Consider the following 14,121-nt stretch of genomic DNA (forward strand, 5'->3'; position numbering starts at 1 on the left):
CAAGCAGACCACACATATGCTTACTAGCCGTCCCTGATAACAATTGTTCCTCGCTTTATAAATCATGAAAGGATTGGATGACCCAGATCAATAAATGTGAACATTCCCAGATGTGTACTTTCTTTTTGATTTACAGCTTATATTTTAGAATACATACTAATCTTCTTAACTTTCTGCTTTTACGTAAGAATGTTTGAATAAGATTGGTTGGAATATAAAACAAAAAAGTTGGGTCTGTAATCAGAGGCGTGAGGAGTCTTGAAAAGTATTTCTTCCAGATAAAATTCCCCCTATGCAACTGTGTGGACTTGGTAGCTAATTGCTCAAAATAAAACCATTGGAGCTCTACCTCAGCATTGAGGGATATGGTGACCAAAATTGTTGCTGAATCTACTTAATATATTACCCACAAGATCTGTGAAATACATATTTATTATAACCATTGTTTAAAATGTAATGTATAGTTTTATTTGCTGCAAATTATCTGTTACTACATATTAAATTTGCATTGATGATGGTGTGATTATACAGTGAAATAAATGTTACAAAGAGTGAAATCATGCCACTCAACTTGTCCTCCCCCTCCTCCCTCACCCCCTCCCACGGACCTGCGTTGTGCCAATTAGAGGCACTTAGTGATTTTTTTTGTTGTTTAGTGTTTTTGACTTCATGGAGATGATAACACATAAAAAAGAAACAGAGGGTTGTACACTGAGGATTGGAGATTACACAAAATTGGGAGTTGAAGTATGTTTTGCAAATTAGAGGAAATTATACAGGAATATCAATAAAGTATAGTTGGGAAATAAATGAAAAATAGAGTTGACTATGGGAAATTATAATTGTATGCAACTTAGATTGGAGAACAACAAATTGATTATATTCTCAATGGCGACAGTTTAGAAGATGTAGAGGAACAACGTGGTTTCTGTCCCATACACTGAAATCACGAAAAGTAAGAATATTGTAAGATTTATGTTATCAGTAATATAAATTATTTCAGACATCCCAACGTGTTGCTTACTAAATTTACTGCCGTTTACGCACAACACGAATCAATTAAGACAAAGGTTGAGCTCTCTGGGTAGTAAATTGAAAAGAAGTTTAAATAAAATATGTACTTAGCTTTAAGAAAGCAATCAGTCACGACTTAATGTAAATGATCATGCAATTGAACCGTAACCCTCATAAACGTATTTGATAGTTTCTGTCTAGGAATTCTGTCTCGGAAGATATTCAGCATCTCGCTGGCAGGAAGGCTGTCAGTGCCTTGATATTTTATTTCGTGAAAGTGACACAGCATCTGACCAGAGTTGAGCCTGTTGTAACATGAGAAATGGTCAAATGTGTTACTGCATTGTTTCAATTGAACCCTCAATTACTTACACAATGTAGTCTGAATGCTTGAGACAGGAAAACAACAGAACTGTTCAGTATCATCACTCCTTCACTCAAAGGGTGGTGATCTTCACTCAAAGGGTGGTGAATCTCTGGAATTCTCTGCCCGTTGAAGTGGTGGAGGCTGCCTCGCTAAATATTCTTAAGACACGGGTTGATGGGTTTTTGATAAGCGAGGGGATTAAGGGTTATGGGGAGAGGGCGGGAATGTGGAACTGAGACATGACAGATCAGCCATGATCTTATTGAATGGCGGGGCAGGCTTGAAGGGCTAGATGGCCTACTCCTGCTCCTATTTCTTATGTTCTTATGTTTGAAGTGGGGGATTATTTGATGGTGGCCTGACTTCTCTGCTTAAGTTGTAAAATGTATTTAAAACATGAAAAATGTTGCAAGACAAAGAAAACATTACCCTATAACTGGTGGGTGGCCCTGAGATGCTCGAATAAACTGCCAAAGATGCAAGGCACTGAGCCAAGGTATACGTTCCGCTATTAAAAAATAAACATTCTAATTAGTTTAGATTCAATATCATTTCATATTAATATGTCAGTCCAAAGCATGACAGAATACCTCAGTCAATTACAATACACTATTTGATATAATGATGTTTCATTTGTCCGTCTTAATACTGGATTTATTTCCTCTGACAAGGACACATTTACTTGTTGCCATGTAGCTGAGAACACCTTATCCTGATATCATTCCCATAGCATATTGCCTAAACAATCAAATCGTGTTTCTTCTGGGCCCAAGAAAAGACACTTTCTGTGTCTTGGAAAATTGACACCAATTTATTTTGACACTTTATGTTTCAATCACAATCGCAGGAAACTATATTGTATATTATAAACAATATTGTATATTGAAACTATATTGTAGAAAGGACAGGGAGGGAGGCAAAGGGGTGGGGGGAGTGCGGAGTGGCACTGTTGATCAGGGATAGTGTCACGGCTGTAGAGAAGGTGGACGCTGTGGAGGGACTGTCTCCGGACTCTCTGTGGGTGGAATTTTGGAACAGGAAGGGGTCAATAACTTTGCTGGGTGTTTTCTATAGGCTGCCCAATAGTAACAGGGATGTTGAGGAGCGGATAGGGAAACAGATCCTGGAGAGATGTAGTAATAACAGAGTTGTCGTGATGGGAGACTTTAATTTCCCAAGCATCAATTGGAATATCCCACGGGTAAGGGGTTTGGATGGGGAGGAGTTTGTTAGGTGTGTTCAGGAGGGTTTCCTGACACAGTACGTGGATAAGCCTACGAGAGGAGAGGCTGTACTTGATCTGGTACTGGCGAATGAACCTGTCAGATCTCTCAGTGGGAGAGCATCTTGGGGATAGCGATCATAACTCTACCTCCTTTACGATAGCATTGAAAAGAGACAAGATCAGGCAAGCTAGGAAAGTGTTTATCCGGAATAAGGGGAAATATGAAGCCATCAGGAAGGAAATTAGACAAGTAAATTGGGGGATTGAATATAAAAGTAGGGAGGTCTTGCTGCGGCTGTATAGAGCATTGGTGAGGCCGCAGCTGGAGTACTGTGTGCAGTTTTGGGCGCCGTACTTATGCAAGGATATTTTGGCCTTGGAGGGAGTGCAGAGGAGGTTTACTAGGCTGATACCGGAGTTGAGGGGGTTGAGCTATGAGGAGAGGCTGAATAAACGAGGCTTGTACTCGTTAGAGTTTAGAAGAATGAGGGGAGATCTCATTGAGAAGTATAAGATGATGAATGGGATGGATAGGATAGAGGTGGAGAGACTCTTCCCGCTCAGAAAGGACAGTAGGACTAGAGGGCACAGCCTCAAGATAAAGGGGGGGGCGGTTTAGAACGGAGTTGAGGAGGAACTTCTTCACTCAAAGGGTGGTGAATCTCTGGAATTCTCTGCCCGTTGAAGTGGTGGAGGCTACCTCGATAAATATTTTTAAGATGCGGGTTGATGGGTTTTTGATAAGAGAGGGGATTAAGGGTTATGGGGAGAGGGCGGGAATGTGGAACTGAGCAGCGACAGATCAGCCATGATCTTATTGAATGGCGGGGCAGGCTCGAAGGGCTAGATGGCCTACTCCTGCTCCTATTTCTTATGTTCTTATGTTCTTATGAAACATTAACCAGTCAGGGAAAACATTAACCAACCGGGGAATACATTAACCAATGGGGGAAAACATTAACCACTGGGACTTGGCCTCTGGCTGGAAGGGCAAAACATGAACCAACCGTGGGGAAAGCATGAACCAAAAATGGGAAAACATTAACCAGTGGGACTTGATCCCTGGAGAAGCAGGGGGAAACATTAACCAGTCGGGCTGGGTGCCTGGAGAAGCAGGGGGGAAAACATTAACCACTTGGACTTGGTGCTTGGAGAAGCGAGGGGAAAACATGAACCAACTGGGGAAAACATTAACCAGTCGGACAGAGTCCCTGGAGAAGCGAGGGGAAAACATTAACCAGTTGGACTTGGTCCCTGTAGAAGCAGAGGCAAAACATTAACCAGTCGGGGAAAACATTAACCAGAAAGCCAAAGCTGCTGGAGCATCGTGGAAGTCATTAACCAGTCGGACAGAGTCCCTGGAGAAGCGAGGGGAAAACATGAACCAGTTAGACTCTGCTCCCTGGAGCAGAAGGGAAAACATTAACCAGTTAGACTCTGGTCCCTGGAGTAGAAGGGAAAACATTAAACCAGTTGCACTTAGTCTCCAGAGAAGCAGGGGCAAAGCATTCACCAGTCGGGGAAAACATTAACCAGTGGGACTTGGTGCCTGGAGAAGCTTGGGGAAAACATTAACCAGTTTGACATAGTCCCTGGAGAAGCAGGGGCACAACATTAACCAACCGTGGGGAAAACATTAACCAGTCGGGGAAAACATTAACCAGTCGGACAAAACATTAACCAACCGGGCAAAACATTAACCAATGGGTCTTAGGCTCTGGCTGGAGTGGGCAAAACATGAACCAACCGTGGGGAAAACATTAACCAGTTGGGCTGGGTGCCTGGAGCAGAAGGGAAAGCATTAACCGGTGGGACATGGTGCCTGGAGAAGCTTGGGGAAAGCATTAACCAGTCGGACTTAGTCTCTGGAGAAGCAGGGGCAAAGCATGAACAAACCATGGGGAAAACATTAACCAGTCGGGGAAAACATTAACCAACCGGGGAAAACATTAAACAGTCAGGGAAAAATTGATCCAGTGGGACTTGGTCCCTGGAGAAGCAGGGGGGAAAACATTAACCAGTCGGGGAAAACTTTCACCTCTCCCTCTGTATCTCTGTGTCCCAGTAAGCTGATTCAGTGTGAATGTAGGCCTTGCTTGTCAGTACGAACCATTCAAGTTGACACCTTTAAATATCGATCCCCCCTCTCTCTGTCTGTCTGTCTGTCTGTCTCTCCCTCTCTCTCACTGTCCCTCTCTCTCAGTAACTTCACTGCAGTGTTAATGTCAGCCTGACTTCTGACACTTAAGAAACTTTAAAAACTCACTCTCTGCCTCTCTCAGTTCAGGCACAGGTTGAGTGTTCGAGTGAGAGCGGGGGAGAGGTGAGTGTTGAAGCCGGTGCAGGCAGCTGTCAGCAAAGCTTTGAAGAAATGGCAGGCAGTGTTTGTAAAGATGCTGAGGGAATGGGAAAGTCAGTGTGTCAGCCAGATGGGGGAAGGGAGGCTTCCACTTGCCAGGGGAAAACATTAACCAGCTGCTGCTGCTGCGGTGTGGGCAATGGCAGTCCCCCTTTTATTGTACCCTCTGGACAAGCAGAGGCAAAACATGAACCAGGTGTACTGAATCCCTGGAGAAGCGAGGGGAAAACATTAACCAGTCGGACATGGTCACTGGAGAAGCAGGGGCAAAACATTAACCAGTCGGAGAAAACATTAACCAGTTGGACTTGGTGCATGGAGAAGCGAGGGGAAAACATTAACCGGTCGGACATCGTCCCTGGAGAAGCCAGGGGACAACATTGACCAGCCGGACTTTGTCTCTGGAGAAGCAGGGGCAAAACATTAACCAACCGGGGAAAACATTAACCAGTTGGACAGCGTCCCTGGAGAAGCGAGGGGAAAACATTAACCAGGCAGGAATAGTCCCTGGAGAACTGAGGGGAAATATCGATCCCCCCTCTCTCTGTCTGTCTCTCCCTCTCTCTCACTGTCACTCTCTTGCAGTAACTTCCCTGCAGTGTTAATGTCAGCCTGACTTCGGACACTGAAGAAACTTTAAAAACTCACTCTCTGCCTCTCTCTGTTCAGGCAAACAACTGCAACATTAGACTCCAGCTGTTATTATCAATACCCCTTCCTATAAAGGCTAACAAACCATTGGCTTTCTTCACAACCTTCTCCACTTGTACTGCCACCTTCAAAGACTTGTGCACTTGCACCCCCAGGTCCCACTGTGTTTCTATACTCTTTATAGGCTTACCCTTTGTCATATAACTGCCCCCTACGTTATTCCAGACAAAATGCATCACCTCACATTTATCAGGATTAAACTCCATTTGCCATATATCTGCCCAATATCCCAGCCTATCAATATCCCGTTGTATTGCCAGACACTGCTCCTCACTGCCCGCCAATCCAGCCATCTTGGTGTCATCAGCAAATTTGCTGATCACACCACCGACTCCCTCTTCCAAGTCATTTATATACACTACAAAGAGAAGAGGTCCCAGTACTGAGCCCTGCGGCACACCACTAGTGACAGACCTCCAGCTAGAAAAGGACCCCTCCACAACTCCTCTCTGACTCCTCTTTGCAAGCCAGTTCTCTACCCATCGAGATACCTGGCCTTGTATCCCATGAGCCTTAATCTTTTCCACCAACCTACCATGAGGGACTTTGTCAAACGCCTCACTGAAATCCTTGGTCGGAGTCGAGTTGTAGTGGGGCTCCCCACCTCGGGGTGATTCCGTATGCTGGGATGGGGCTCCGGTGGTGTCTTCGCAATCCCGAGTTGGGAATGCTTCCACCTATGCTTTCACATATTTATAGAAGGCCTTGGGATTCTCCTTAATCTTACCCGCCAAGGTCTTCTCATGACCCCTTCTGGCTCTCCTAATTTCCCTTTTAAGCTCCTTTCTACAATCGTTATACTCCTCAAGATCCTCAACATCTCCTCGCTCCCTGAACCTTTTGTACACCTTCCTTTTCCTCCTGACTCGGGTGAATTGATCGATTCAGACTAAACAATATTTCTTCCCTCGGTGAGTGGGTAGGGGGCCTCTGAAGTCGATCTGCAGGTTTTCCCAGGATCCCTTTGGTCGGGGTTGGTGGGCCAGTTTGACTCTCACGGGTGGGCCCGGGTTGTGCTGGGCGCGTATGATACAGCGCTGGCAATGTTTGTCCCCACCCCGTCCCATCCCTGGCCACCACCAATCAGCTGATAGTGGGGCCAGGGTCCCATCCCAGCCGGAGTGGTGGGGCTCGTGGTGGACTCGGAGTAGTTTGGTGGGTAGAAATGAGGGGGTGACGACTTGGTGCCCTCTGCGCCATACTCCATCTTTGTCCCTGGACGCCCCTGCCTGTTCCCACTGTGCCACCTCATGTGGGCTGGTGTTACCCTGCAGCTTATAAAGATCCACTTCCTCCAAGGGTGCTGTTGTGGTGGGGGCTGTGTGCGGGAGGGCTTCCCCAGCTACAGCCTTGGCTGCAGTGTCTGCGAGTTGGTTCCCTTTCTGTTACGCTGTCTTTACCCTTTGGTGGGCTTTTATCTTCATTACGGCTGCTTCTGAGGGCAGCCTGGCTGCAGCTACCAGGTCTCGGGTTATATTTTCATGCCTTATGCACCCCCCCTCCCCCCTCCCCCCACCCCCAACCGTGCTGATAAACCCGCGCCTTTTCCAGTCCATCATGGAATCGTGGACCACCCCAAATGCATATCGGCTGTCAGTATACACATTTACTCACTTTTCCCTTCCTGCCTTGAGGGCTTCCGTGTAGGGACATTTTGGATAAGTGTAGGAAGAATAAGGTTGTTGTAGTGGGAGATTTTAATCTCCCTGGGGTGGATTGGAAGGTGCCTAGAGCTGGGGGGTCGGATGGGGAGGAATTCGTAAGATGTGTATTGGAAGGATCCTTGCAACAGTATGTAGATAGCCCGACTAGAGAGGGGGCGATACTGGATTTAGTTCTGGGAAACGAGCCGGGTCAGGTGGTTGAGGTTGCGGTAGGCGAACATGTGGCTAATAGTGACCACAACTCCGTCTACTTTAGGATAACAATGGAAAAAGGTGAGAGCTGTCCTAAGGGGAGGGTGCTAAATGGGGGGAAGGCTAGATACAGCCGGATTAGGCAGGCGCTTAGGGATACAGACTGGGATAGGCTGTTGGAAGGCAAGACCACGTTAGGCACGTGGGAGTCTTTCAAGGGAAAACTGCAAAGGGTGCAGGAAAGGCATGTGCCGGTTAGGAGAAAGGATGGGAAAGGTAGGATTAGGGAACCGTGGATTACTAGAGATATAGAAGACCTGGTTAGGAAGAAACGAGAGGCGTATGTCAAGTCTAAGCAGCTGGGAACGGAGAGAGCGTTGGAAGAATACAGAGAGAGTAGGAGGGATCTCAAACGGGGAGTTAGGAGAACAAAAAGGGGACATGAGATGGCCTTGGCAGGTAGGGTTAAGGAGAATCCAAAGGCGTTTTACTCCTATGTTAAGAACAAAAGGGTGGCTAGGTGTAAAATCAGTCCTCTCAGGGACAGACATGGGGAATTGTGCTTAGAGGCAGAGGGAATGGGGGAGATCCTGAATGAATACTTCGCGTCGGTATTCACGAAGGAGAGGGGCTTGATGTCTAGTACGGTCATTGAGGGAGCGGTAGGCCAATTGAAAGATCTATTGATTACGAGGGAAGAAGTGTTAGGGCTTTTAGAGGGCATTAAAACCGATAAATCTCCGGGGCCTGATTGCATTTATCCCAGGCTGCTTAGAGAGGTGAGGGATGAGATTGCTGGGCCTCTGACGCAAATCTTTGCCTACCTCAACCTCAACCACCTGCCCCGGCTCATTACCCAACACTAAATCCAGTATAGCCCCTTCCCTAGTCGGGCTAGTTACATACTGCTCTAGGGACCCTTCCAAAACACATTTTACAAACTCCTCTCCCTCCGTACCCCCAGCTCTAGGCCCCTTCTAATCCACTCCAGGAAGATTAAAGTCACCCACTACAACCACCCTATTCTTCCTGCACCTATCCAAAATGCCCCTGCAAATGCCTTCCTCCACTGACCTCGGGCTGTTGGGTGGCCTATAGTATACCCCTAGCATTGTAATCTCTCCCTTTTTATTCTTCAACTCCACCCACAGCGACTCAATCCCTAACTCCTCCATATTGTCCTCCCTCTGCACTACTGTGATGTTTTCCTTTACTAACAGTGCCACCCCTCCACCTCTCTTTAACCCTCCTCTGTCACACCTATAACACTTATACTAGGAAGGTGTTTGTCTGGAGTAAGGGGAAATACGAAGAAGTCAGGAAGTTACTTGGAGAAATAAACTGGAAGGAGGCGTTCTTAGGGAAAAGTACCGAAGGAAGGTGGCGGATATTCAAGGAATGTTTGTCTGGAGCTCTGCACGACAACGTTCCGATGAGACAAGGGGGTTTTGGTTGGTCGTGGGAACCGTGGTGCACGAAGGCCGTGGTGAACCTAGTCAGGAGGAAAAGGAAGGTGTACAAAAGGTTCAGGGAGCTAGGAGATGTTGAGGATCTTGAGGAGTATAACGATTGTAGAAAGGAGCTTAAAAGGGAAATTAGGAGAGCCAGAAGGGGTCATGAGAAGACCTTGGCGGGTAAGATTAAGGAGAATCCCAAGGCCTTCTATAAATATGTGAAAAGTAAAAGGATGAGAAGAGAAGGGATAGGACCTATAAAAGGTGAAGGGGGAAAGGTCTGTGTGGAACCAGAAGAAATGGCAGAGGTGCTTCATGAGTACTTTGCCTCAGTATTCACAGTGGAAACTGATCTGGGAGATTTTGCTACGGATTTGCAGCAGATGGAAAAGATTGAGTATGTGGATATTAAGGAGGAGGATGTGTTAGAACTTTTGAATGCTATCAAGATAGATAAGTCGCCGGGACCAGATGGGATGAACCCCAGGAGACTGTGGGAGGTGAGGGAAGTGATTGCAGAGCCCCTGGCGATGACCTTTGCCATACCGATACCTTGCCACTCAGTCAAGGTAGTTATGGACGAGCAATAAATAATAAATAATGGAGGTTTCCTCTGCAGTCCTGAGGAGGTGATGCTTTTAGCCGAGGGTTCTATCAAGAAATACATCTGGGTGAACAAGTTTGGGGCCTCGATACTGTTGTGACCACCAGGGTGATATCCAATTCCATCTTAGCGCTGGTAGCGTGAAGGTGAAATATATTGTTGACTGCTTTCCTGGGTTCCTATATATGAAGACATGTCTCGTGACTGGCAGGCAGCTCTTCAATATCTAAGCCTGCACGCTAATGTAGATGATGACATCTGTGTTGATAAATCTACCAGGACCAAGTTGAAAGTCGTAATGTGATGTACAAGTGAAGATGTGTGGGGTAAATCCGAGGTAAATATTCTGTGAAGGATCTGGTTTTGTCACCCAGAAGTACCGTGAAACATCTGGACAGCAATTCAATGGTTGAGGAAAGAAAAAAACTCTTGACTGTGACAAACAGATTTAACCTGCCAGGATGGACAGCAGCGTTCAGTAAAGGAAAGGAATTGTATCCCCGACTTCCAGTTTTTTTGAAAGCCATTTTTCAGCCAATGTGAGTGTTATTAGGAGCTGAGCACCAATTGCTAATTCTTCCTTGTTTAAAGTCTGCTCCATCCACACTGATGAGAACCTTTCACTGGGGTCAAGACAGCACACTGATGAGAAGGACCTTCCTATTGGCTGGGAGCAGGTGATTGATAGCCGCTACAACAAATGGGGAGAGGGTGTAGATTGCAGCCCCGCCCTCTTCATTGTCCAGGCAGCGGCGCGCTCGGGTTGTAACCGTCTGTGCGCGAGACGGACAGCACGGAAGGAACTCCAAGACTCGCGCACTGCGCAGGCCCTTTGTCTGTGAGCGGGGGATTGGGGGGGAAACGAAGACACAGCTCGCCGTATGCGCATGCGCCGGGCTCTTTGAGCGCGTGCAGTTTTACCTCACAAACAACGACGCGCAGTCGCAGAGTTGCTTCTTTCCAGAAGTTTCGGCGGTAGAAAGTCCGGGTGAGAAAGCGATGCAAATATTTATACTCGGTTCTGAGCAGGGAGGATTTTCAGCTCTTTTAATCGTGTTTAAGAAGCGGCCTGGTTCCTGGACCAATTCTGGGGAGAAAATGGCGAATTCCGACTTTCCCAGAAAGCAAAGAGAGTGAAGATGGAGATAGTGAAATCAGAGAGAGTAATCCCAGGGAGATAGAGATAGTGAAATCAGAGAGAGTAATCCCAGGGAGATAGAGATAGTGAAATCAGAGAGAGTAATCCCAGGGAGATAGAGATAGTGAAATCAGAGAGAGTAATCCCAGGGAGATAGAGATAGTGAAATCAGAGAGAGTAATCCCAGGGAGATAGAGATAGTGAAATCAGAGAGAGTAATCCCAGGGAGATAGAGATAGTGAAATCAGAGAGAGTAATCCCAGGGAGATAGAGATAGTGAAATCAGAGAGAGTAATCCCAGGGAGATAGAGATAGTGAAATCAGAGAGAGTAATCCCAGGGAGATAGAGATAGTGAGATCAGAGAGAGTAATCCCAGGGAGATAGAGATAGTGAGATCAGAGAGTGTAATCCCAGTGAGATAGAGATAGTGAGATCAGAGAGTGTAATCCCAGGGAGATAGAGATAGTGAGATCAGACAGTGTAATCCCAGGGAGATAGAGATAGTGAGATCAGACAGTGTAATCCCAGGGAGATAGAGATAGTGAGATCAGACAGTGTAATCCCAGGGAGATAGAGATAGTGAGATCAGACTGTGTAATCCCAGGGAGATAGAGATAGTGAGATCAGACAGTGTAATCCCAGGGAGATAGAGATAGTGAGATCAGACAGTGTAATCCCAGGGAGACAGAAATAGTGAGATCAGATAATGTGTAATGGGGGGAGGGTGGGAATGGAGGCAGTGAGATCTGTCTGTAAACACAAGAGGATGGTACCAATATGAACAGACAGTGTCCAATCCGGGCAAGATGGAGACATGGCGATCAGACAGTGTGTGAACTGGAGAAAACGGAGGCAGCGAGTTCAGACAGTGCGTAACCCGGGAAGGATGGAGACTTCAGTTCGGGGGCATGGAGCCTGTGAGATCAGATGGTGTGTAACCCGGAGGGGATGGCCGCAGTGTGTAGCCTGGGGAGGATGGAGCGTGATGCTCACGGGTAAGGCCAAAAGAACATAAGAAATAGGAGCAGGAGTAGGCCATCTAGCCCTTCGATTCAAACCCAGGTCCCTGGAGCTGTGAAGCAGCAGTGCTAACCACTGTGCTACTGTGCAGCCCAATTTGAATCCAGTGACAGGCTGTGAAGAAAAAGATTGCATAATAATGGGAGAAACGTTAACAGACTGAAAATGAACAAACTGGGGAAAAAAAAGTCACAGGTAGATAGGTTTTTGACAGACAAGGGAATTAAGGGTTATGGGGAGAAAGTGGGAAAGTGGAACTGATCTACTTCTGATCAGCCATGATCTTATTGAATGGCGGGGCAGGTTCGAAGGGCTCGATGGCCTACTCCTGCTCCTATTTCTTATGCTCTTATGTTCTTATGCCTTGCCAGAAAGATGGAATGATAGAAATTGAATCTTTAATGTTTCTAATAAAGAGATGAAACGGCGACATAAGCATACCAGAGACTGCTAAGAATAGAGGGTGTTAGCGCGAGTGGGCGAAACGACCACGACGGACTCAGGGTGAAGTTCAATAATGGCACAGCTTTATTTTCATTTACGTCGACGGAGAAGCACAGTCAGGACATCCAATCGGACTGTCCCGAAAGCTCTCTCCCGTCCCTGGCAGCAGGCTATAGTTATACCTGAACTTCGGGGCAGTGTGCGATTCAAATGCTAATACTTTATTTACAGTATTCAACCTTAGCCATCCTGTCTCGATGTTTCCAAGTGTTGAGGAAATTGTTTTCAGTGTGTGTTAATTGTTTTGTCTGATTGGTTATTTAATAGTCTTGAATCTCCGGGGTTTGAACCATAGGTGTGTCATTGATCTCAAAAGAGGTTTTGAGGGGCCAAGCATGTTTCCTTAACTATGCTAATTTTAGGTGTCTCCATGGGTTGGTTGACTGTTTTAAAGGTGCTGATTTTGACGGGGTGGAGATTTAGTTCCTGTCGGTGCCATCCTGTCCAGCTTCCCTGATGTGCCAGCCCTCACCTGCATTCTAAAAGCATGCTCTTGCCCACAGATCGGTGTCTGTTACTTTGTGATTCTTGGTGGAGGGGCTCTGAGGGTAGCTTTAGTTTGCTGCCATTTGGTGTGCCCAATTTCATAAAATTTGCTGTCCCATAACAGTTCCCCCGTGTGGGTCGGGAGCGGGCTTGTTCCTCCTCCCTCAGACCGATTTCCTTCACAAATGCTATGTCCAGTGCTCCCTGCATTTGCACGCTGCAGTCGTACAGTTTAGGGGAGCCCCGGGTTTGTCAAATTAGGTGTATGCGGGAGAAGTCTTCCCGAGATGTTCATTGTCCCATGTTGCCAATCGTTCCGATTAGTTCCCTCCTAGTTTTATTTTTCTTGTGCTGGTGGGATGTATAGCACATTATGACCCCCCCAGGATATTGCCAGTATGAGTTGGATGGCAACCGGTATGTGCGAGACTATCCGGATCCAGGGGTGAATGTCCACACTTAGACCCCAGTCCCACACCCTCCGAACCCATGTCTGGCTCTCTAAGGCTGACTCTGTGTCATGCTCTCGGGTTTTGATATGTGATTGGAACTGGTGGTATAATCGAACAGAGTGTCCCACTTAGAGACGTAACTCTCTCAGTACTTCTGCTAAGTGTGGGATGGGGACCTGTTCTGGCTCTCGGTAATATTTGAGGTCATCTCACAAAAGGGTGGTTGGGGTAAAATCAGTCCTCTCAGGGACAGATGTGGGGAATTGTGCTTAGAGCCAGAGGGAATGGGGGAGATCCTGAATGAATACTTTGCGTCGGTATTCACGAAGGAGAGGGGCTTGATGTCTAGTACGGCCATTGAGGGAGCGGTAGACCGATTGAAAGATCTGTTGATTACGAGGGAAGAAGTGTTAGGGCTTTTCGAGGGCATTCAGACCGATAAATCTCCGGGGCCTGATTGCATTTATCCTAGGCTGCTTAGAGATGCAAGGGATGAGATTGCTGGGCCTCTGACGCGAATCTTTGTCTCTTCTTTGGACACAGGTGAGGTCCCAGAGGACTGGAGGATAGCGAACGTGGTACCGTTGTTTAAAAAGGGTAGGAGGGATAGCCCGGGTAACTATACGCCGGTGAGCTTAATGTCAGTGGTAGGTAAGTTGATGGAGAGGATTCTTAGGGATAGGATGTATGTGCACTTGGAGCGTTGCGATCTGGTTAAGGATACGCAGCATGGCTTTGTCAAGGGGAAGTCTTGCCTTACGAATCTGGTAGAATTCTTTGAGGAGGTGACAAAAACGGTTGACGAAGGACGAGCCGTTGATGTCTATATGGATTTCAGTAAGGCGTTTGACAAAGACCCTCATGGTAGGTTGGTACAGAAGATTAAAGCTCATGGGATATGTGGTCAGGTATCTAGATGGGTAGAGAACT

The sequence above is a fragment of the Carcharhinus amblyrhynchos genome, unplaced genomic scaffold (genome assembly GCF_965287045.1).
Source record: "Carcharhinus amblyrhynchos unplaced genomic scaffold, sCarAmb.v2.hapA scaffold_47, whole genome shotgun sequence".
Classification (NCBI taxonomy): domain Eukaryota; kingdom Metazoa; phylum Chordata; class Chondrichthyes; order Carcharhiniformes; family Carcharhinidae; genus Carcharhinus; species Carcharhinus amblyrhynchos.